The sequence below is a fragment of the Pelodiscus sinensis genome, chromosome 2, assembly GCF_052426305.1.
Source record: "Pelodiscus sinensis isolate ZL-2025 chromosome 2, ASM5242630v1, whole genome shotgun sequence".
Classification (NCBI taxonomy): domain Eukaryota; kingdom Metazoa; phylum Chordata; order Testudines; family Trionychidae; genus Pelodiscus; species Pelodiscus sinensis.
The window spans coordinates 6774944-6799982 of record NC_143053.1 but is presented as its reverse complement, the minus strand read 5'-3'; the positions used below and the strand labels follow the sequence as shown (position 1 = coordinate 6799982).

Sequence of the window (25039 nt, the reverse complement as noted above, 5' to 3'; positions counted from 1 at the left end):
GCGGCAGCTATTTAAAGGACTCCCGGCCATCACAGAATTATAGAATCCTAGGGTTGGAAGAGACCTCAGGAGGTCATCAACTCCAGCCCGCTGCTTGAAGCAGAACCAACCCCAACTCAGTCATCCCAGTCAGGGCTTTGTCAAGCCAGGACTTACACCTCTAGGGATAGAGCTTCCACTATCTCCTTAGGGAACCCATCCCAGTGCTTCACCACCCTTCTAGCGAAATAGCTTTCCCTAGTATCCAACCTAGACCTCCCCCGCTGTAACTTGAGACCACGGCTCCTTATTCTGCCATCCATTACTACTGAGAACAGCCTCTCTCCAGCCTCTTTGGAACCTCCCTTCTGGAAGTTGAAGGCTGCTATCAAATCCGCTCTCACTCTTCTCTTCTGCAGACTAAACAAGCCCAAATCCCTTGGCCTCTCCTTGTAGGTCATTTGGTTGCCCTCCACTGGACTCTCTCCAATGCGTCCACATCCTTTCTGTAATGGGAGGGGGAGCAGGACCCAGAACTGGATGCAATACTCCAAATGTGGCCTCACCAGTGCCGAATAAAGGGGAATAATCACTTCTCTGGATCTGCTGGCAATGCTTCTCCTAAAGCAGCCCAATATGCTGTTAGCCTTCTTGGCTACAAGGACACACCATTGACTCATATCTAGCTTCTCATCCACTGTAACCCCTAGGTCCTTTTCTGCCAAACTGCTACTGTCATGGCACTATCCCTGCAAAGGCCAGAGCTTGTTAGCCCTGCTGCCAGGCAACGCGGTAGCGGTGGGACCGCGAGCCCTTTAAATTGCTGCTATTTAAAGGGTTCGCAGTTCCAACCCCTGCTGAGGTAGCACCGCAACCGGAAGCTATGAGCCATTTAAATAGGAACCTGTTGCCTGAGCCCGAGCCTGGAAATTCAGTGGCACAGGCAGCAGGATATAAATAGAAAGCGGACAGATGCGGTCTGTGGGCCGATTCAAAGTGTTAGGCAGGACAGATCCTGTCAATGGGCCGCATCTTGCCCAGCCCTGCACTCGGGAGTTTAGCTGATCAGACTGGGAAGGAGAGGAATTTTTGGAAACCAGTAGACGATAGCCAATGAGAGATCCAAGGAGTCCCCCTCCATCTCTAACAGGCCTCCCTCCTATTCACCCAAACTTGGCAAAGCAAGTCACCAACTGCTAATAACAATATGGCCAAAAAACTGAGTACCTGAAGTTAAAAAACAAAACCCCTATTGAAACAGCCCTCGGGTCTGATTTATACAATGATGGCTCACCCCTTTTATTTAGGTACCATGCCCCCTTTGTGCTTATGCTTTATGCGGGGCTGGCCGCAGATCCCCAAGCGTGGGTGGGCAGCCACGGCTGGGAGCAAATTCTAGGGCATGGGGCAGGCAGACAGGACTCCTGGAACAGAGCAAGCAGTCAAGCAGAGCTAGGCGGCACTCCTTATCCATCCCCTTCGGGGACTGGTCCAGGCCTCATCCACGCCCCTCCCCTCCATGTTCTTCCTTGTCTCCCTGCACCTCACAGATTGAAGACCACGGAGCTATGCATTTTTGTAACAACCTTCTATTCACTGCATTCTACATTAATAAATTCAGTGAGGTACTTCCCATAATACTCAGTTCCTGGCCAGCTATCATTCAAGTTAGCAACACAAGAAACCCACGAGGATTACTCACAATTACTTGTGTTTACCACTTTCAATGTAGCCTGCTGATGAACAAGGTCAAGCTGAAACCCCCCTCCCCCCGTTTCCTTTATCAGCCATCAGGATGTTAAGATAAACAAGCAGTGGATTAATCAAGACTGTTCCAAGGAGAAGGGAAAAAAAACTGTTTTCCTTGGTCTCTGAGGATAGGACAAGAAGCAATGGGCTTAAATTGCAGCAAGGGAGGTTTAGTTTAGAAATTAGGAAAAACTTCCTCACTGTCAAGATGGTGAAGCACTGGAATAAATTGCCAGGGAGGTTGTGGCATCTCCATCTTTGGAGATATTTAAGAGCAGGTTGGATAGACATCTATCAGGGATGATTTAGATCAGGCCTGGGCAAAATATGGCCCACAGGCCGGATCCAGCCTGCCAAGCCACCAGATCCGGTCCACAGAGGCAGCGGGGAGCCCCAGGCAGACTCTCCTGCTTGCCCCGCAGCCCCGCGCGCCATGCAGAAACGGGACTGCAGGGCTCCATTTCTGTTTTAAAACTGGAGGGGAGGGGGGAAGTTTCAGATGCTGTCCCCATGCCCAGCACAATCCCATTGTCCGGTTTCTGGCCAGAAACCAGCCAGTGGAAGCTGCTTGTTTGAATAACAGGCAGCCAAGAAGAACCACACCCCCATTCCTCAGCTCAGTTATACAGCGAAGCACCTGGCCAGGCAAGCAGGAAGGCTGGCTGGGAAACGTTTTAAGCTCTGCAGGCAGACAGGCTAGTTTGGCTGCTGGCTGGCAAGTCTCCTGGCCACAGCCTGCTTCTGGCACCCCAGCCCTCCCCTGCCCCAACCCTCTGCCCAACCACTCAACATACCCAAACCCTCTGTCCCCCTCTTGCACCCATACCCCCTCCCAGATCTGACACCCTAATCTCCTGCCCCAGCTCACAGTCCCCTCCAACCCTAGGCCACATCCCAAACCCCTGTACTACAGTCCCCCGCCCTAGGTCACAAACACCTCCTTCACCCAAATTCCCTACCAGACTCCAGTCTCTCTTCTGCACCCCAATCCCTTACCCTAACCTCCTTTCTGCACCCATCCTCCATTCCAGACCCCGCACTTCCACCATTAATATCATGGAAGAGTGCGGCCCTCGACCACTTTCCAAAATCTTGGAGTGGCCCCCCATCAAAAATTATTACCCATCCCAATCTAAATGGTGCTTGAACCTGCCATGAAGGCAGGAGACATGATTTGATGAGCTTTGATCGAGGTCCCTTCAATTCTAGTACTCTATGATTGTATGATAAGTTGTTTCTAGTTCACTTTAGATCATAGGAGTTGCCAGATCTGAGCGTACCATTTACGCCAGTACACCCGACAGCGACTGGACAGTACTGTCTGATTCAGACAGCAATACAAGAAATCCCATAATGCAGAATTACGGAAGAGTTTTACTCTCGGGGGAATTCTGCACCAAAAAATTAAAAATCCTGCATGCATTGTCACATTCTGCAAATTTGTGCATTATTTTATTTGTCAAAATAACACAATATTAACTATGTCACTTTCAATTATTTTGGTAATTTACTTCAAAATGCCTGTCAGCGTCTCTAACACAACAAACAGACAACAAAAAAGATTCAGAAAATGTTTTTTGACAGAGTCCTTACTAAGCATGTTAATACAGAACTTTGAGTACTGTTTTAACACAGAGACGTATTTCCTGCACCTCTCAGAAAAAGTGCAAGTCTTGGCAGAGTCAGCGATAACACAGGAGGTGAGGGCAAAGGAGGTAATTGCTGGGCTGAAGCCTGGGAGTGAACCTGGAGGGTTGTTTGGTGTGGGTGGGAGAAGAATGCAACAGTTGTTTTTTGGCAGGTAGGGAGATGGACTGTTGAAGAGCCTGCCCTATGCAGACCCTACACTCCCCATTCAGTCAAGCACCTCTGCCAGCCAAACTGTGCTAGCCCTGAAACTGCAAACAAATAAAACAGTCCCTAGAAACACTGATTTAATTCTGCTGTTTATGGGAAGCATAGAAAAACGTGTAACTAGATTTTAAGGCTATTAAAAAAAATCAAGACTTCTGCAGTGTATACACTACGCTGCAAGTTCATCAAACTTTCCAAATAAAGCTCTGTGCAACACTGCTCATAATACTGAGCTGTTAAAAATGCAGCTATAATGATTTATTTATCTCTCACACAGCAGCAGGACTTCTCACAAAACCACAAGGGACCCAATGCAATGACAATCTTCTCTGTTAATTCAGGAACTATATTGCATTGAATTCTTAAAGTGTGGTTACATGCTAAAATGATATTGCACCACGAGGTTCTATAAATTATTCTCTCTCAATATTTCCCTAACTCACAAGGCTGCGGAGAAGCTGAAAGAAGTGTTCTGAGATGCCTGGATGAAAGGCATGCCAGAAGTATAAAGAATTGCTCAAAGACCAAGCTCTGGTTGCAACTCAAATGATTTTTTAACTGCTAGATCTACAAACTCCATCAATGATCTGACCGTGCAGCCCTGCCTTTTAAGCCTCATCTACACCAAGGAAACTTTGCAAATACCCCCTACCACTAACGGAGGGCCAGTTCCACTGCTTTTAGAAATTATGCCTACCTGTAGACAAGCTGCCCCAAGCGTTTTAAACACCATGTGGAAGAGATGTGCACTGATGAAAACACCAGTGGATAGCTAGCAGCAGCGGAAAACTTTTTTTTTTTTTTTGCAAGCATTCCCTTCAACTTTAATCATTACCAGAGCAAAGACCTGAAGGCTGGAACTCAGCGGACAATTCTGTATGAGACAGGAGGCAAAACATAGTTCAGATCTATTGCCCACATTGATAGTGTCTCTGCAAAGCTAACTGATAGGAAAACAAATTTCTATGTGGTGTAGCAAGCAGGTGTGACTCAAGTTAACTGAGTAAGGGCTGACACCTCTCTCTGACCAGAGCTACAGTCTGAGGAGGAAATAAACAGGTACAAGTCAAATCATGATGCACTAACATATGCTGGATAAGAGAATGACACATACAGTGAATCACTAGTATAAATACCTGTTAGCAGTGATTTACAAAGACATCCAGAGGATTCAGACACTAGATGAAGTTTCCAAAGGCACAGACAGAGGTTAGGCACCCCACCCTTATTTGCGTCTTTGAAAACCTCCCCTATTATGGAACAAATTTCAAAGAGAGCTATGTATCTACATCCCCTACATGGCATTGGAAAAAAAGTCCCCCTTTATGTCTATACTAGTGTATATTGAAAGGCTGGGAAAATCCACAACACTATGAAGTAGGCACAGTTAATACAGTTTGAAAATAGCAACAACTAGCAAGTATGGCCCATCGTTGACCCAGCAAAGTCATTTTGCATATATTACACTTATAGGAAAGTTCAAGAAATTAAATATATGTAATATTTTTTTTATTAATGTGCTTGCAAAAGGGAAGCAAAAGAACAGTTTTAAATTTGTAGGATTTCAGCTTCAAACATTATTCATTTTACTGAATAATTACCATACATAGTCCATTTGAATCAGAAACTCATAAAGCTTCCATTACTCTTTCCGTAACTAATTTGAATTATTTTGTGATTTGTAACAGTAAAAATTTCTTGGCACTAAAATGACAGTTGAATAGAAGACCTGATTTTAATTTTGTTAGCAAATATTTTTAGGAACTCTAATCATAATAGTCATGACTTTTTTTTTCCGATGAAAAACAAAAATAATTATTTAAACCTTTCACCCAGCCTATTCCGGTATAAAAAGTAGTGCATTCATCTAATTTCAGCACGAGGATTGATTATGCAAAATTTGGTATCTATAGGTAATCGCAAAGTATGACTTTATTTTGCACAAACAAACAAACTCTTCAAAATATGTAGTAGATTGGCCAGCTTATAGCAGAAATCACCAACCTGTGTGGGGCACCACCGCCCCCATTGGGGCATGGAGGAAAACTGGGAGGGGGCTGTGTTGGCCCAGGCCTCGGAGGGGCAGATAGGAGTGTCACACAGCCCAGCTCTAAGCTTGCCCCCAGCTGTGGCCCCAGTTCCGACCTCAGATTCAGCCTCCCAACTGTGGCCTGGCTGCACATCCACAACTGGACTCACCCCCAGGCTCTGCCCCTAACCATAACTCCATTCCGGGCCCCACTCTCGGCCCTATACAGAACCTTCGCTGCAGTCCCAGGCTCAAAAAGGATGTTGCAGAACTAGAGGGGCTTCAGAGAAGAGTCTTAAAAATGATCAAGGGCCTGGAAAAAATACTAATGAAGAGCAATTGAAAAGGTTAGGATTGTTATGTTAGAGAGAAGAAGATTGCAAGGGGACCAGATAACAGTCCAATAAGACAAGAACAAGGGAACATTCAATTTAATTAAAAGGGGAGAAATTCAAAATCAATACATCAAAAGGAAATTTTTTCAGGCAACGATGTTATGAAACTAGAACTCAGTTCCTGTTGAAATCAAGAATGTAACAGGATTTAAAAAGAAACTGGACATTTCCAGTTATATAAAGAATACCCAGGGTTACAATTAATTGTAAGAAATTTTGGAAGGAATATCAGACCTTATGTTTCTGGGGCTCATAACATTTGTCATGTAGTAGAGTGCTGGATGAGACCAAATATGGACAACACATTATTCCTCATCTACCTACAGTGGAATTAGGGTTTTTTAATTGTATCCTTTGGTATATATGGTTGTGACTATTTTCTTCCACTATTTGATCTGAGGAAGTGTGTCTGGCCCATGAAAGCTCATCACCTAATAAACCATCTTGTTAGTCTTTAAAGTGCTACATTGTCCTGCATTTTGCTAGGGTTACCAGGTAGTCATAAAAAATACCGGACACGCTTCATGGGGGGGGAGACACTGAGATTTAAAAAGTTAACGCTCAACTGTTAAAACTAGGGATGTGAAAGCGTAACCATATGTATGGTTAACCAATGAGTTTGGGTACAGTTACACGCAGGCTCCTATTATGCGCGGCGAGCCGGCTTAAAAACTGGCTCTCAGCACACACTGGTTCCTGAGGAGCCCCTTTCCCCCACCCCTCCGGCTCCTGCCAGAGATACGATACTGGAATAGGAAGACTTTAGATCCGATACAGTCTGGCAGTTCCTATGTCCTTAGAATCACAGACCTCACTGAACCACACAGAGAAATAAGACTCCAATCCACTCCCAATCACCCTGCGTAATTAAAATTCTATGCTGTAGGATAATGACAACATTATTCCTGAATTCACCATTCCTGAATGCAGCTGGCATGTACACCAATGGCTCTATGGTGCCATGTGCTGCCCCTCATCTACAGGCACCCACCCCACAGCTTCCTAAGATACCTTAGGAGTCAGCTAAGTGTTTTGTGCTAACCACGCTCCATCCTTTAGCTCAGTCAGAGGCAGCAACATGAGGAGAGGGCAAATGAGAGCTGCCTGCCACCCTACGTGTAAAGATGTGACCACTGAAAAGCAGTTACACGTTTACTTAAACACGTTTTAACATCCCTAGTTAAAATACAAATTGTCAACATCACATGTTCAAATATACAAAATCAATATCCTTAAATCAAATGCTAATAAGCTCTCAAGCAGCATTTATCTTACTTCACTTATCTATACATTTCATTTATTATACATGGAAATATATTTTGTCAGTGTGTGTGTGAATACTGAATCAACGATTATTGATATTTACAGATAAAAATCCAATCCTTCCTAGACTACATATGCTAAATAAGTATTGACACTGAGGAATACATCAAAGTTAGGCGGCACATGTGAGTTACTCTTGCCAGCATTAGCACTTCAATGCTTTAAAGAAAAAAAGCTGTCATGTTCTCTGCCAGCAAACTTAAGAGGGTTGGAATAAGTAATTATTAAAAGCAAAAGTCTATGTGGCTCCTGCTATTCGTAAGCAGAGAGAAAAAAGTACTTTACATCAGATAGGAAATTCTACCTCTACCTCCTGACAATTCACTACTTTTCATAACATTTCACGTTTCCTTTTTTGCAAACTTATCTTTTTTTTCAGTTCTGGGGAAACAGTGAAGAGACTGTAAATTCTTGTGGATTGGTAAATGTCACTCGCACAGTTCAGCTGCTCTTGAAAGATTCCTTCATAAACATTTTAAAAGACAATTAATCAAATGCAGTATTATGCTATAGTGATAGAAATGTAGCCGTGTTAGTCTGGGGTAGTTGAAGCAAAATGCAGGACAATGTAGCACTTTAAAGACTAACAAGATGGTTTATTAGATGATGAGCTTTCGTGGGCCAGACCCACTTCCTCAGATCAAATAGTGGAAGAAAGTAGTCACAACCATATATACCAAAGGATACAATTTAAAAAAATGAACAAATATGAAAAGGACAAATCACATTGCAGAACAGAAGGGGGATGCGGGGGGGTGGGAAGGGGGAGGAAGGAAGGTAAGTGTCTGTGAATTGCTGATATTAAAGGTAGGGAGAGTGGGATGTTTGTGAGTTAATGGTATTACAGGTGATAATTGGGGAAACTGTCTTGGTAATGGGTGAGAAAGTTCAAAGACTTGTTAAGTCCTTGTTGGTAAGTGTCGAATTTTAACATGAATGACAGTTCAGAGGATTCCCTTTCAAGTGCAGATGTAAAAGGTCTTATGCCACTGTGCCTGGTATGTGTAACAGAATGCCCCAAATTATCTTTTGGATTGAGGCTGTGATCCAATTTCCTCTCTAATTTTTTTCTTGGGGAGGCCTGGAGTAGGGCAGGGAAGGGGGGGGGGAGGGGAGAATGACACCTGTTTCAAATCAGACCAGAGGCAGCCATGCTGTAAGAGACTGAAAATTACTTTTTGAACAACAGAAAGCCTGACGATAATTTCTAGACCGTCTCCACTGTGGAGAAATGAGCAGGAGTAAATGCCCAGACCAGCAGATGCCCATGTATTTGGAGAGGTGTGGAAGAATCATAGAATCATTGCATACTAGAACTAGAAGGGCCCTCGAGAGATCGAGTCCAGTCCCCTGCCCTCATGGCAGGGCCAAGCACGGTCTAGATCATCCCTGGCGGATGTCTGTCTAACCTGCTCTTGAATATCTCCAGTAATGGAGATTCCACAACCTCCCTAGGCAATTTAGAAGTAAACATCTGATCATGTTCTCAAATAACTTAGCCAGATACCTCCTTCCCCCCGAAAAATGGAAGAGCCAAAATTTCTTGAAGCTCCCACCCCGACAAAGTGCTGAAGGCAGTAAGGAGAAGTCTTTACTACCATCAAACAGTTTACCCTGTATTCAAAACTCTCCACCTTCTGCAAGTGGCAGTTACACGAGGAAGGACCCATTCGGCTCACTCCATGTTCCAAAATATGGGCTCATCTAGACGACACTGAAGTTTCGAAACAGGATATACAAATTCCGCGGGAATTTACGTATCTTCTTCCGCTCTCACTTTCCAAAGTGGAGCTTTCTGAAGTGAAAGTAATCGGGACGCAGTTTTTTTGGCAACCTCCCCCCCTTTTTTCAAAAATCCACTCTTCCTCAAAAGATGAGGTTTACGCGGCTTTTTGAAAAAGGGGGGGACGGTTGCTGGAAAAAAACACACAGAACTTTCAAAAATGAGATCGGAAGAAGATACGCAAATTCCCGCGGAATTTGCATATCCTTTTTTGAAACTTCAGCGTAGTCTAGACATAGCCTTAGGGAGATGTTGAAAGTGGCGGTACAGATAGATATACTTGGGTGCATGCCTGCCAGTTGCATGCTTATTCCACCATAATGGAAGCAGTTTAGGATTCATTTTCGGGCTTTCTGTTGTTCAGAAAATAATTTTCAGTCTCCTATAGCATGGCTGCCTCTAGACTGATTTGAAGCAGGTTTTTGTTTCTTTCAACCCTCCCACCACTCCCGCTGCCGCACAGACAAAGGAAAAATTGGATCACAACCTTCATCCAGTAGGTAATTTGGGGCATTCTATACAGATCAGGCTGCGCGGCAGACCTTTAGCGCACAGCCATGCATTTGATTAATTGTCCTTTTAAATGTTTATGAGAGCATCTTTCAAAAGCAGCTGAACTGCGCTTGTGACATTTACCAATCCACAAGAATTTACAGTCGCTTTGCTGTTTCACCAGAAACTGAAAAAGATAAGCATGAAAAAAAGGAAACTTGAAATGTTACAAAAATTAGTGAATTGTTCAGGGGTTTGGAGTGGCAGAATTTCCTCGTTGCTTCTGCAACTGGCAGCCAGAGGGAAGGACATGCCCTCCCATTCCCAACATGGTAGCAGATGCTGAAAGTGGTTGCATTCAAATCACTACAGGTTGAACCTCTCTAGTCCCGCACCCTCAGGACCTGACCAGTTGAACGAGAGAATGTTCTGGACCACGGGAGGTCAATATTGTCTAGCAGCATTGCCAACACTTCCACTGTGTACTGGGCTGTTAGTGGGCATTTAGGGGTGAATTAGAGCTAAATAACAGCACAATACACTGAGAGCTAGGACTGGTGGCTGCAAACAAACATTATGGGACTGCAGGAAACTTAGCCACACCCATGAAAAATGGACATCTGGCTCACTAAAATCATTCCAGATGACGGATGCTTCCAGACCAGAGCATTCTGGACCAGAGAGGTTCAACCTGCAGCTGAAGTTAGCTAATGACTGCACATGCAGGGAGCCAGCAGCCCAATGCAGAGTAGAAAGCAGCCGGTGGCAGAGGGGTTGCTCCAGTCTACCCCCATTTAATGAATTTACCAGTTACATGTAACATTTAAGTAGTTAACTAATTAAATGAGATTTATATCCCTAGTTCCCACACGGTACCCACTATTATGCAAACCAAATAAGTCATCAGCCTCAAAACAGAAACCAGGTGGCAGAAGAGCAGTCCAGTTTCTCACCAGTCTTCGCCAAGAAAGATTCCTCTCGCCATAGAAATTAAAAACATCAATATTATCTGCAAAGCAAAGGGCAGCAGGAGCCAAGAACTCCAACTTACTGAACTACCAGACTGAGATACCATGGACTTCTTAGAGGAACTAACAGAAATGCCTCCCCTCTGTCATTCTTTGGAGTCCTTTAAGGCTTTTTGCTGCTCTTCTGTGAATTGCCTGACATCTTTTTGGTACCGACCAGGCAAGAACTGTACACTACACCTCCCCTGTATAACAAAAAAGACTACGACGCCCTTGGTTCACATCATGAAGCCTTTCTGTGTAAAGAGCATATGGAGAAAGCTAATGATTTCAATAAAGCAATCACATTAAGAGAGGAAACAACCATAAACATATTTGCCTTGGGCCCTAACATACCTCAGTCCTCCCCCCGTTCTCTACGTCTGGCACATTACAGTTTAGTCTCCTGCTGGGTGTAATATTCTGGATTCATTTCTGCTGTTGGGCTAGTGTGCCAGTAGTGGTGTTCTCCTGTATATCACAAGCTATCACACAAGATGATCTATTGGTCTCTTTTGGCCATGAATTCTATGATTCCATGACACTTCAGAAGTACCCAAGGATATTTAAACTCAAGCACAGTTCTTGCAAATCCTAAATTTAACTGCCCACACCTGATACCTGAGAATCCATAGCCTCAACCCTTTTCAGAGTTAACACTATGTCTGTTTGTACACCAATATGAAATACCCCAATGCAACATGAAAAAAAGCAAACCGCATTTGCGTCCCTCCTGCCGAATCATGAGAACAAGCATCATGAACCTTGCTCCTCCATGTTAAATGCCAGAGCTCGGCACCTCTCCCCATATCAACTTCTCTGTGGTTGGTAACTGGGCTACATGGTAAAAGAGTCTGCTCCTGGGGTTTCTTGTTTTATCGGAGGATCTGACCCCGCAAGCTCCCAAAACTCCCACTGAGAGCTGCAGGTTGTTACACTGTTAACGTAAGGGTGACATAAGAAAGAAAGGGGCTTTGAGACTAATCTTTTCATGAATGATACTGTCCAAAAGAAAGGGACTTGACACTCCAATGCAGTGAAGTCAGAGGTTTGCTTGTCATAGCTGGACTCAATGACCTAGGAGGTTCCATCTAGTCACATTCCAGCGGTACTACTCTTGCACCCATAATTAAGTAACTTTTGTATTAAGGCTCGGATTTCTTAATAAAAGTGTCACTCAACAGAAAAAGCAGCTAAAGTTAGGAGCAACTTCTTAAGAGAATTTAGGGAGAATCCCAGCCAGTAAGGAAAGATTAAAGGGACAGACGGAAAGGAAAGCTAAATTTAAATCTTACCCTCTTATCTCAGCCAGGAGCATCAATATCACCTGCTCACACAAACCTTTACCTGAAACCTCACTCACTTTCTTTTGAAAAGTTTAGTAACAAGTCCGACAGATCTCCTCAAATATACTCTGCAAATAATCCCACAGTTTACCAGTTGGAGCAGGATTAATCACAGATTAAAACAGGGATAGAGAATAAGACAAAGAATATTTTATTGCCTCCATATAAAACCATGGTATGCCCACATGCTGAATAGTGCACACAGAATGGATCCCATATGAAGAAAGATTCAAAAGACTTGGACTTTTCATCTTAGAAAAGAGGAGACTAAGGGGGGATATGATACAGGTCTATCAAATCATGACTGGTGTGGGAAAAGTGAATAAGGAAAAATTATTTATTTATTCCCACAATATAAGAACTAGAGGTCACCAAATGAAATTAATAGGCAGCAGGTTTAAAACAAACAAAAGGAAGTTTTTCTTATCTCAGTGCACAGTCAACCTGTGGAACTCCTTGCCAGAAGATGTGGTGAAGACTAGGACTTTAACAGGGTTCATAAAAGAGCTAGATAGATTCATGGAGGTTAGGTCCATTAATGGCTTGTTAGCCAGGATGGGTAGGAGTGGTGTCCCTAGCCTCTGTTTCTCTGGAAATGGATGACAGGAGAGGGATCACGTGAGGATTACTTTTTCTGTTCCCTTCCTCTGGGACATCTGGTATTGGCCACTGTCAGCAGACAGGATACTGGGACAGATGGACCATTGGTCTGGCCCAGTACAGCTGTACTTGTGTTCTTAATAAATATCTAAAGGAAAAGTACTTGGCACATGAAAGCCACTGAAACTCTAGAAATTTTAAGAGGAAGAATAAAATATGCCAAACTTCATGACAGGAAAAATAAATGTTCTCTTAGAGTGTCAGAATCTTCCAAAGACATTTCTAAGTGTTGCTGTACAATACAGTCCGCCCTTCAACCATCTTCTTGTTTTCAAAAGCCTCCATTAAGTTAGCACTATTTAGTTCAAGGACTTTCCCTCCCTAGCTGGTACAAGAAACTTCAAGGAACATTATTCCCCTTTCAAACATCACCCAAAAACTCTGTTCTGCCATTAGGAGAACTTACATGCCATTCAAAGAAATAAAGGAGAACAGTATGAAAACACAAAAGCATGCTTTTCTGAATTAATACTAGGGTTCGTATCCAGGGTGTGAGTGTTCATTTAACTGACCATAAACTGTTCTATGATCCAGTGCTTCCAAGCTGCTCCTGTCTGGGTGCAGGTAACAAGGCATTATAGCACGACAAAAACAGACATCTCTTTTACCATATCAGATGTTTGGCTTCCCTACTTGTTTTCACCTCCTCATTGCTGCTTCTACCATCAAACTACTGTGCATGTGGAGGGGGTTATGCAAAACATTTGTACTGCATTATCCAGAATACACTGGTGCCCCGGCAGAGAAACTTGCAATGGTATCTGGCAGTCAGTTCACTACAGCAGTGTACAGTGAAGAAGTTACACACATTCAGAGATAAAAGTGTTAAAGTTCCATATGACTGAAGCCATTGCTGTGCATGGAAGGGAAAGCAGTTTCTAATATTAGGATATAATTCTGTTATAATTTTGTTAGAATGCTTTCAGTCTTCAAAGCACTTTATGAACATTTAATTAATCCCCTTAACCCCTGTGAGGTAGCTGACTGCTGTCATCAACATTTTAACTGCAACAGATAGAAAGCATTCAGTGATTTAACACATGGCCAGAGAATACACTATTTCAGAATCAGGAGTAGGACCCAGGAGTTTCTACTATCTAGTCCTCTAAGATTACATCCCTCTCTTGCAATAAACCCGATCTCTTTCTATCCTAGGACATAGCCAGAGAAACTAACTGGCTGTGTCTAGACTGCATCCCTTTTCCGTAAAAGGGATGCAAATTAGACACATCGTAATTGCAAATGAAGCGGGGATTTAAATCCCCCCCGCTTCATTTGCATAAACATGGCTGCCGCTTTTTTCCGGCTCGGAGCTTTGCCAGAAAAAAGCGCCAGTCTAGACGCGGATTTTTCGGAAAATAAAGCCTTTTCCGAAAGATCCCTTATTCCTCTTAAAATAAGGAATAAGGGCTCTTTCGGAAAAGGCTTTATTTTCCGAAAGATCCGCGTCTAGACTGGCGCTTTTTTCCGGAAAATCTCCAAGCCAGAAAAAAGCGGCAGCCATTTTAATGCAAATGAAGCGGGGGGGATTTAAATCCCCGCTTCATTTGCAATTGCGATGTGTCTAATTTGCATCCCTTTTATGGAAAAGGGATGCAGTCTAGACACAGCCACTGTGTCTATCTCAATGGACTTTTCTTTTTTCTTGACAAGTATTGTGGTTTTAAAAACAGTAATACTGTTGCAAAAAAAGGCAAACATCATTCTGAGATGCATTAACAGGAATGCTGTAAGCAAGACACGAGAAGTCATTCTTCCGTTCTACTCTGTGCTGATTAGGCCTCAGCTGGAGTACTGTGTCCAGTTCTGGGCACCACATTTCAGGAAACATGTGGAGAAATTGGAGAAGGTCCAGAGAAGGGCAACAAACGTAAATAAAGGTATAGAAAACCTGACCTACGAGGGAACACAGAAATAATTTATTTAGGGTTTGTTTAATTTGGAAAAGAGAAGACTCAGAGGGGACATGATAACAGCTTTCAAGTACCTAAAAGGGTGTAACAAGGAGGAGGGAGAAAAATATTCTCTTTACCATCTAATAATAGGACAAGAAACAATTGGTTTAGGTGGCCATTAGGAAAAAACTTACTAACTCTCAGGGTAATTAAATACTGGAATAAATTGCCTACGGCGGTTGTGGAATCTCCATCATTGGAGATATTTAAAAGCAGGTTAGACAACCATTTCTCAGGGTTGATCTAGATGGTGCTTGGTTCTGTCATGAGGGCTGGGGACTGGACTTGATGACTTCTCGAGGTCCCTTTCAGTTCTAGTGTTCTATGATTCCATGATATTCGTAATTAGTATTTATTTAGTCGACAGAACCAAAAGTTTACCCCTGTGGTTTCCAGCTGAGTAAAATGCAAGATTCCTGCCTCCGACATAAAAAGAATGGCAAATGAGGATGGAATGCATGTAGTGATGTCTACGGAGCCTCTTGATAATTCCATGGTTTAATTATTGTGTTATACTCTAAATTAAAGATGAAAGAGATACATATAGAAACTAAGGGCATGTCTACACTAGAAATTATTTCGAAGTAACTAAATTCGAAATAATAACTGCCAAAATAACAAAATCAAAATAGCATGTCCCCACTACAGGAGAGCCTCAAAATTAGTCGAAGGCAGGCTCCATTATTGTGGACGTGCTATCTCGACTTAGAGCCGCAGGAAGCACTGGGGAGTAATTACTTTGAATGACTCCGGGGAATAGTTATTTTGAAACAGGCGCAGCGAAGCGTCCATACTAATGCTATTTTGAAATAACTATTTTGAAATAAGCATTATTCCTAAAGAAAGCAGAAGTACAGATTTCAAAATAATCAGCCCATTATTTTGAAATAATGGGCTTGGTAGTGTGGATGCGCAGCTCATTATTTTGAAATAAGGGGGGTTATTTCAAAATAACTCTCTAATGTAGACTGAGGTATAGCCCCCCAAATTATTATTTATAGCTATTTATGAATTGCCCGGACTCCAGGCTGTTTAGAACAGACAGGGCAGAGGGATGCGAGAAAAATAAAATAATGTTTAACAGCTAGATTTCTTCAATAGTCAGGAAATTCAGAGTCACTGCAGCCTTCTGAAAGAATGTATTCATTTGTGCAGCTAAAGAGATGCTCCCTTTTTCCCCTGTTGGTAAGTGAGTTAAAATTAAATTCTATCAAACACCAAGATGTTATATGATATGCCAGATGCAGCAAGCAAACAGGGAACTTGATGAAATATACCGATTCTGTGAAGTTATATTTATCCAAGAGAAATTCACTATAAATAATATAACTTGGGGCATAATATTGTAAATGTTAATGATGGGGGTTAATTCTTGGACAATCCTGTTGTGGGGGAGTGGATTGTGGTCATGCTGATTTTTTTTAGTTGGTCAAGTGAAAGACTAAAATTCATATTTCCAATCAAGCATGCCATCAAGTTTGTTAAATATACACATACACACCTGTGCCAAAAGAAGCAGTAAATAAAAGGAACCGAAACCAAATATGGTGATTACAAAGACATCTGATCACAAATTGGAATAATCAGAAATGTAACTCTTTGATTAGTAATGCCCACATTCAACTCAGCCATATACACAGGAGACCAGGAATGGAAGACTTACTCAGCTGTCCCTGCCTGCGGTAGAGTCGTTGAAGTGACTTTGCATTGTATAATGGATTGTTAAAACAAGTTTAAAGAGCATCAAAGAGCATGAAGGGACTTCGTATAAATTACATGAATTTCAAAACAGACATTTCAGCAACCAGCAGAGTACTGAGGGAGAAACTGAAACGCTTGCAGGCATAACTGCAAAGCTGGCCTGGGGATGCACCTCCATGAGAGCCCACTGAAAGTTGCTGACCAGAACTGGAACACTGGTTGGATTGCTAGATCTCGGGATGGTTGTGACAACAGACAGCTTAGGCCTAATTTGTCCTATGCAAAGTGGTGTGACAAGATGAATTGCACAAAAAAGGAAATTATCAGCCCTATTTGCAAGAACTCAAATTATGATGTCTCGTTTCCTGATAGGATGGTGAGGACAAACAACTAATTTTGGTTGGACATTTTGAATCTTTGGAACTCAGTGGCCCAATCCAGGACCTTCAAAAAGACCAACCAACTTGTACCACCCAGGAGAAAAAGGATAAAACATCTCTCCCGAAAGCTGAGACAAAGATATGTTTGCTGTCTACAAATACAACAGGGAGATAAATAGCAGGAAGGGAGAAGATGTAAGTGCCAATGTGAACACAAAAACAAATGGATATAAACTGGCCAACACAACACATTTAGGATTGAAATTAAGCAAAGGTTTCTATCAGAAGAGTGATGTTCTGAAACACCCTTCAAAGGGAACAGTGGGGAAAAAAACCTAGCTGGCTTCAAAACTGAGCTTGATTGTTCTCCTTGACCTCTGAGGACAAGAAGCAATGGGCTTACACTGCAGCAATGGAAGTTTAGGTTGGACATTAGGAAAAACTTCCTGCTTGTCAGGGTGGTTAAACACTGGTTAGACAGACATCTATCAGGGATGGTCTAGATGGTGCTTGGTCCTGCCATGAGGGCAGGAGACTGGACTCGATGACCTCTTGAGGTCCCTTCCAGTTCTAGTGTTCTGTGATTCTAAGTTTACGGAGAGAATGGCATGATGAGACTGCCTGCAACAGCATATAGACCAACCTAGAAGCATTGAGACCATTAACAAAGAGAATGAGTCTGTTTGCAGCCTTAATTGAGACTCATGGTAGAGGCGGTAGAGGCTCATGGCACTAAGCTCCAGAGGCCCCAGGTTCAATACCACTTGTTGGTGTTACACTACCAGCAACCATCTCTAGGGGCTGGTGATGGGACACTAGATGGGGAGTGCTCTGAATCACTAGAAAGAGTTCTTTTACAGGTGTTTGGCTGGTGGGTCTTGCCCACATGCTTAGGGTCTAACTAACCACCATATTTGGGTTCAGAAGGAATTCCCTATCACCATGAGACTGACAGAGACTGGGGGAGGGAGGGAGTTGCCTTCCACTGCAGCATGGAGCATGGGTCACCTGCAGTTGTAAACTAGTGTAAGTTGGAGGTTTTAAACCATGATTTCAGGATGTCAGTAAGTGAGCCAGAGTTTATGGTTCTAATACAGGAGTGGGTAGGGTGACATCAAGTCCCTTTCTCAGAGAGGCACCTTTGTCTCTATTTTGTATCAATTCTATTCAGCTGATGGTGCACCAGGCAAAACGACTGTCACGTCCATTTTTCCCTTTAGCTGTGTGTGCAGTGTCATCAACTGCTATGAACAGGAACCGAGCTAAAAGCTGATAGTGAAGCAAAGATCAGGTGGTAAGTAACTCACAGACTTTCTCATAACTGATGACTTTTATTCATCCATTGACCTCTAACAGAACGTGGATGCCTTATTAGTAAGGAAGTGTACATGCCTATGCATGTGCTTTAAAGATTGTTGCAGAGTCAGCCTGTTCCCTTGCTTTGCAACAGCTTTCAGCTGAGGTTGTTTTAAAGTGGTTTAAATACTGAAAAAGTTACTGTTGTTAGCTAAGTTTGTAGAACACTGTACATGTCTACTATAGTTAATTAATTCATGCGTCCTTCAACTTCTGTGTATAGACATAAAATGAGACCAATTGTGAAAGCTCTGTGAACTGTATTCAGTCTGTACAGTTTGTCACAAACGTAGGAGTTTATGTTCGACAGGAGTGCTAGTCAGACCCCGGGGTTAACATAATTTGTGGGAAAGTAGGTTAGAAAGAGTTGACAGCCAGAAATCCACTGGGAAGAGGATTTTGGCAAACTAGCATGTTCACAAGTAATTAACTAAACTGCTGTGATCTAGCTTTGGATTGGTGTTGCTAGTACAACAGAGGAAGAACAGAGTTGCTAACCAATTATCACAAGTGAGATACCCAAATGGCAATCAAAATTAAAATAACCCTAAAAAAGGTGATATAGATAATCAGTTAAGCAACCGCTTAACTAGGATTTGTTTTATACCCTATTTTTCTCACACAGTTACCAGTCATAACTCTGTATAAAAGAGAGTTGCCTACAAGTTTTGTGGACAAAAAACTGCTCATGAAGAATCTTTCCATGCATACCAAGATTCAGACAATGTGGTTCAATATATCCAAAGCCCTGAGATACTCCTTCAAAAGATTCAGGCCTTTTATTTGCCCTCATCTGTCAGTGGGTCAGAAGATTTTAGCTTAATAAAAAAGTGCCAAAGTGTCATGTAAGCATGGTGGCAAACTCATCAGTCAAAGAGTATCTCAACAGTCATTTCCCACTTTGCCTGAACTTCTTTACTAAAGAAATGTCCCCTATGGAATACAGTATTGCACATGATTTAGTTGGGATTGGACCTCCAGCAGGAGGTTGGACTTGATCTCCAGAGTCTCTTTTAACTCTATGATAGGCAGCAGGTTTAAAACAAACAAAAGGAAGTTTGTCTTCTCTCAGTGCACAATCAACCTGTGGAACTCCTTGCCAGAGAGGAGATGGTGAAGGCTAGGACTTTAAAAGGGTTCAAAAAAGAGCTAGATAGATTCATGGAGAGGTTAGGTCCATCAATAGCTATTAGCCAGGAGGGGTAGTAATACAGCTGGTCCCTGAGTTGCAAATGATCGACTTACAACCATTCGCAGTTACGACCAAAGCTGTAGTAAATGGCGGACCCTGAGTTACTAATGTGATCCATGCTTATGAACAGCATGGTTACATGTTACTCTATGGAGCCCAACTTACAAATGAACCAAGTTACAACCAATTGCTTGGTCTGTAGGTCAGAAAGAGGCTGCAGTGTCCCTAGTCTCTGATTGTCTGGAAATGGGTGACAGCTCACAATATAGAGAGATATACCATCTCATAGAGCTGGAAGGGATCTTGAGAAGTCATTGAGTCCAGTCCCCTGCCCTCACAGCAGGACCAAGTACCATCCCTGACAGATTTGCCCCAGATCCCTAAATGGCCCTCTCAAAGATTGAGCTCACAACCCTGGGTTTAACAGGCCAATGCTCAAACCACTGAGCTATCCCTCCCCCCAATCATGTGAGGATTATCTGTTGTGTTCCTTCTCTCTGGGGCATCTGGTATTGGTCACTGTCAGCAGACAGGTCACTGGGCTAGACGGACTGTTTGTCTGACCCAGTATAGCTGTTCTTATAATTCTATGATTTCCGGGGGATTGGAAGGTGTTTACATCTAACTCTGATGCATCCTGACATTGGATCCTGAAGGAGAAAGAATATAGGTCTAATGGGGGGTTCCAGTCTGGCAAATGAGATTTTTTAATCTGATTTTTACTTATCTCTTTCAATTAAAATATGAGTTACACCACACCAAAACTATCACAAAAATAATGAAGATAGACCCAAACTGGGTTGTAATAACCAACCCTGAGGTTATGACAAAAAGCACCTCTTGAGTCAACCCTGAGCTAGTTTATACTATGACAGATCTGACAGTCTCTTGAGATATGCTGAATAATATTGATCAAGGTGTGCGTTTTTCAAATACCTGTATGTGCTGACAAACTACATCTACACTACATGCTTAAATTGTGTGGCTAGATACATAAATGGCGATGAAGTGGTTTCTTACTTTGAAACAAAACCAGCAAAAATTGTGCGCTGCATGCACTGTTTTCTTCCCACCTTCCTCTTTTCTAGACTGTCTGAAAGATCAATTAAAATGCTTATGCACACAGCAGGCAGGAAAAAACACTTGCAGAAAGATGAAACTCCTTGCTTTGTTTTTAATATGATTGCTAAAGAAAACATGTATAATGGTTTAAAGATTTCCATAGTGAGAAAGTAACTACTGATAGCTCAATCATCCCTTTAGAAAGTGCAAAAGGGATTTCTTTATATTCTTAAATCCTTAGTAAACCTGTAAGCACTCGTACAAATTGTGTTAAAATTGTGAAGAAAGTAGGAAAATTTCTCCCAAAATTATATCAGATTAAAGAGTATAAATGCATTCTAAATATACAAACACACACACACCATTCTACATATCAAACAGCAAACAGTTTCCTTCATTTATCGACTTATACATTCTTTTGATAACTTTCCAAGTAATCCCACTTCTATGTTTAATATATTGCCCACTCAGATAAGACAGACAACCACAGATACGGGGATTTTCTCTTTAACCACCATTCTGGGCAGCCCCAATAGAAGACTCCCTCACATTGGCCAAGCAGCAAGCCTCACTGTGCGCATTTTTCAGAGGTGTGAGAAAGCTTCAGAGGGCTAGCCGAGTCAGTCTGTAACTGGAAAAACTTAAACAACAAATAGTCTAGCAGCACCTTAAAAACTAACAAAACACGTTGATGGTATCATGAGTTTTTGTGGGTGAGGTCAGTGCAGTTTACTTTTTGGCCTCCCGGGCACCAACTGTAATGGTAATGTTGTGAGGTATCTGTCTACTGGAACAGGATTGAGACCTACCAACTCATTTCATACTAACATCAGATGATATCCGGTTACTATCCACCTCAGGCAAACATGAAATTGCTCAATTGAAGGCTCAAAGTCTCCACATCTCAGGCCAGGTCTAAATCAAACTCCAGAAGATAATCACAGGAGCGTCATTCTCCCCTGGACTGAAGACATAGCCTCATTCCCAAATCCCCTGAGCATACAGTCCACCACCCATGAACAACCTTTTTAGAGGCAAAGTAAGAACCGATGAATACTGAAGCTAGATGGTCATTCACAGGGCTTGACAAACGGCAGCGAAATCTACTTGCCAGCCCCACACTGTGCATGTGCAAGACCCGCATTGTGCTTGCGCGCGCCACTGGTGAACAGGGCGACCGGCTGAAATCTACTCGCCACGGGTGAGTAGATACACTGATCTGTCGAGCCCTGGACACATTCAAATGGTAACAAGAGTAGTTCTACTAGACCTCATACTCTTTTGACGATTGCAACTGCTCCCTCCTCCAGAGGATCACCACAGACAATGTTCTGCCCCCTATAAACTGGGTGCTTGCATTTCAGGTGAAGCTATGCAGGAGCAGAAACTTTCCTTCCCTATCTGGGGGACAATATTCATGCTAGTGGTCCACTCAGACAATTTTCCAACCAGCTTCCCTCAGCTTCCCCTTCTTCTCTCTCCTGTAGCATCAAGTGAAAACATTTCAAGAAATAAGGCAGAAATTGATTGTTCCTATTAAGAATTCATTTTTCTCAGCTGTTGCAACTAGAGATGTAAAATCCCGTTTTAAATGTTAACCAGTTAAACTATGCTTAACCAGTTAACCAACCACACTGGGGTGTGGCAGGCCCTACCGGGCTCACTACATTGCACCTTGGGCAGGGGGCTGCTCCAGCCGGACCAGGCACCAGTTAAACAGGTAACCAGTAAGCATCACCCAGTAAGGTTAACCGGTTATCTGTTTACATTCCTAGTTGCAACCTCAGCAAATCATAGATTACGAGGCCACAAGGAGCCACATTGATCCAGTCTGATCTCAGCCTTCCCTTTGTTGACTCCTGTTTGTATTAGAGCACACCATTTAGACAAATATCCAACCTCAATTTTAAAACAGTCTGTGATAGACAATCCCCCACAACCCTTGGTTCGTTATTTCAATGGTTAATTACTCTCACTGATAAAAATGTGCACCTTATTTCCAATATGAATTCGTCTAGTGTCAATTTCCAGCCACTGGATCACATTATGCCTGGCAAGCTCATTATCAAACATTTCTTTCCCACACAGGTATTTACGGAAGGGGATCATGTCAGCTCTTAACCTGCTCTTTGTTATGCTAAGCAGCCGGAGCTATCAGAGCATATCTGTATAGGGCAGGGTTTTCAATTCTTTCATCCTTCTCATGACTATTCAGAACACAAGGACAGCCTTATGAGTGGTAACAGCTAATTTAGACTCTACCATATTGTAAGTATAGTTCGGATTATGTTTTCCAATGTGCATCACTTTGCATTTATCAATACTGAATTTCATCTGCCATTTTGTTGCCCACTACCCAGTTTTATAAGATCCTTCTGTAACTCTTCACAGTCTGCTTTGGACTTAACTAGCTTAAGTAGTTTTGTATCACCTGCACATTTTGCTACCTCACTGTTTAACCCTTTTCTCAGCTCACGTATGAATATGCTAAATAGGATCGATCCCAGAATGGACCCCAGGTGACACTACTAGTCACCTCTCTCCCTTCTCAAAACAAACCATGTAATCCCACCCTTTGTTTCTTATCTTTTATCCAGTTATTGATCCATGTGATTACATTCCCTCTTATGCCATGGCAGTTGGCTTTCCTTAAGAGCCTTCATTGAGGAAAAGGCTTTCTGAAGATCTAAAAACACTATATTCGCTGGATCTCCCTTGTCCACATGCTTGGAGACACCCCTCAAAGAATTCTGGTAGATTGCTGAAGCATGATTTCACTGTACAAAAACCACGTTGACTCTTCCACAACAAATCGTGTTCATCTATGTGACAATTCTGTTCTTTACTATAGTTTTAACCAGTTTGCCTGGTACTGAAGTAAGGTTAACCTGCCCATAATTGCCAGGATCGTTTCTGAAACCTTTTTTTTTTTTTAATTGGTATCATATTAACTATCTTCCAGTCATCTAGAACAGAAGCTAATTGAAATGATAAGTTACATACCACAATTAGTAGTTCTGCAATTTCACATCTGAATTCTTCCAGAACTCTTCGGTGAATACTGTCCGGTCCCGGTGACTTATTACTGTTTAGTTTATCAGTGTGTTCCAAAATCTCCTCTAATGACACCTCATCTGGGCCAGTTCCTCAGATGTGTCACCTAAAAAGAATGGCTCAGATTTCAGAACTTCCCTCACCTCCTCCATCATAAAGACCAACTCAAGTCTTTAAATCCACTATGACACATAGCCAGAAAGGGTTTAAGCAGCTAGCAGGCTACGTGACCCAAATTCAATGTCATAAAAGTATATACATGGTAATAAGGGCCTTTCCTTATACATAGCTAACCAAGCCATGATAAGATAGAGCTTTGAAATGCAAACCTGTATTGTTAGAGAATTAGCAGTAAACACTAATTGTATGTGTTTACATATAACTCGTTAAATGTTATCCATGTAACCAGATTAGCCTGTGGATGCTAATTCTCTTTCATGTGTTAATTACATCATATTATGCTTATGGATGGTTCAGTTAACCTTAAGATCAAAGATGTTGCAGGAAATAATATTACCTACATTGTCTTCACCTTAAATATTCTGTCCCATAATGAAATGCCTTGACAGTATGGCTGGATAATTGCCTTATGTTAATTAGTACTACAAATTTACCGGTGTATACACAAGAGAAATAAGATTTTTACTTCAAAGGAACAAGGTGCATTGCTTATTCTTCATTCAAGGAAAGTCTGTTTTGTTACCAGGTGGTCAAGAGGCTACAGTAGCCTGACAGAGATCTATAATCCTGTGATCTCAGAACTGCTTGGATCAGTTGCAAGATGGAAGTCTCTGGCTCCAGTCTAGATTACCCTACTAATTCTCACAGAAGAATATGAACCAACTCTATATTTGATGCATCTATTTGAATTATCATCTATGAAACAGATTCTGAATAGGGATGTTAGTTAACGGTTAACTGAATAGACGAGTAACTGCATGAATTCCTATCAGTTACTCGACTACTCTGAGGTCCCTGGGAGCAGGACCAGCAGTCAGTGTGCTCTGCCCCACTCCTGGAAAGCCCCCTGCCACCTTGCGCTGCTGCCTCTGTATCAGCACGGGGTGCCAGGCGACAGCTGGTCCATGAGGGAAGGCAGTTTAAAAAACATCTCCCCACCAGACTGGCTGCCTGCTGCCTCGCACTGCTGCCTCTGAGACAGAGTCCAGACTTATTGGTTAATCATATAGTTGACTACATGTCAACATCTCTAATCCCAAAGGAACTTTTCGCACCTCACCATTTCTACTATGAAACCACCTTAAGAACTTTACTCATATATGTATGTATAATGCTCTTTAACTAACACTCTCTTTTCTAATAAATCTTCGTTCCATTAATAAGAATCAGCTACTAGAGTGTACGTTCTGAAATAATTATTGATTGGGCAGGAAAAGCACCCAATCCTTTGAGACTGGTAGGACTTTATACATGATGAACAAAATTTTCAGGAAGTCTCATTACATTGGAATTGACTGTCTGGGTGCAAGCCAAAGGTTGGACTGCTTTAAGGGACTGTGTTTTGGTCTGCTGGGTAACCAGCAATGTATTGCAGAAGCTGTTTTGTTGCTGGCTTGGTGAATCTAAGTATTAGCATAACCAGCAGGATGTGGGATTGTCTGCGCCATACTTTGATGTTTGCCTTCACTGAGCAATCTCAAGGTGGCCCCTCCCAGCACCAGCAATCACACCCTCTAACCCTTCTTGAACAGTGGGCATCAC

General features: G+C 42.4%; 1 protein-coding gene across 1 annotated transcript in view; it reads right to left on the bottom strand.

Annotated features, from left to right (window-relative positions):
• The window catches only part of TSNARE1 (t-SNARE domain containing 1), a 500475-nt gene that overhangs the window by 439977 nt on the left and 35459 nt on the right, over positions 1 to 25039 (bottom strand). Inside the window, 1 exon segment of the mRNA XM_089776145.1 lies at positions 23267 to 23423. The gene's annotated coding sequence lies outside the window, so the exon portion shown is untranslated.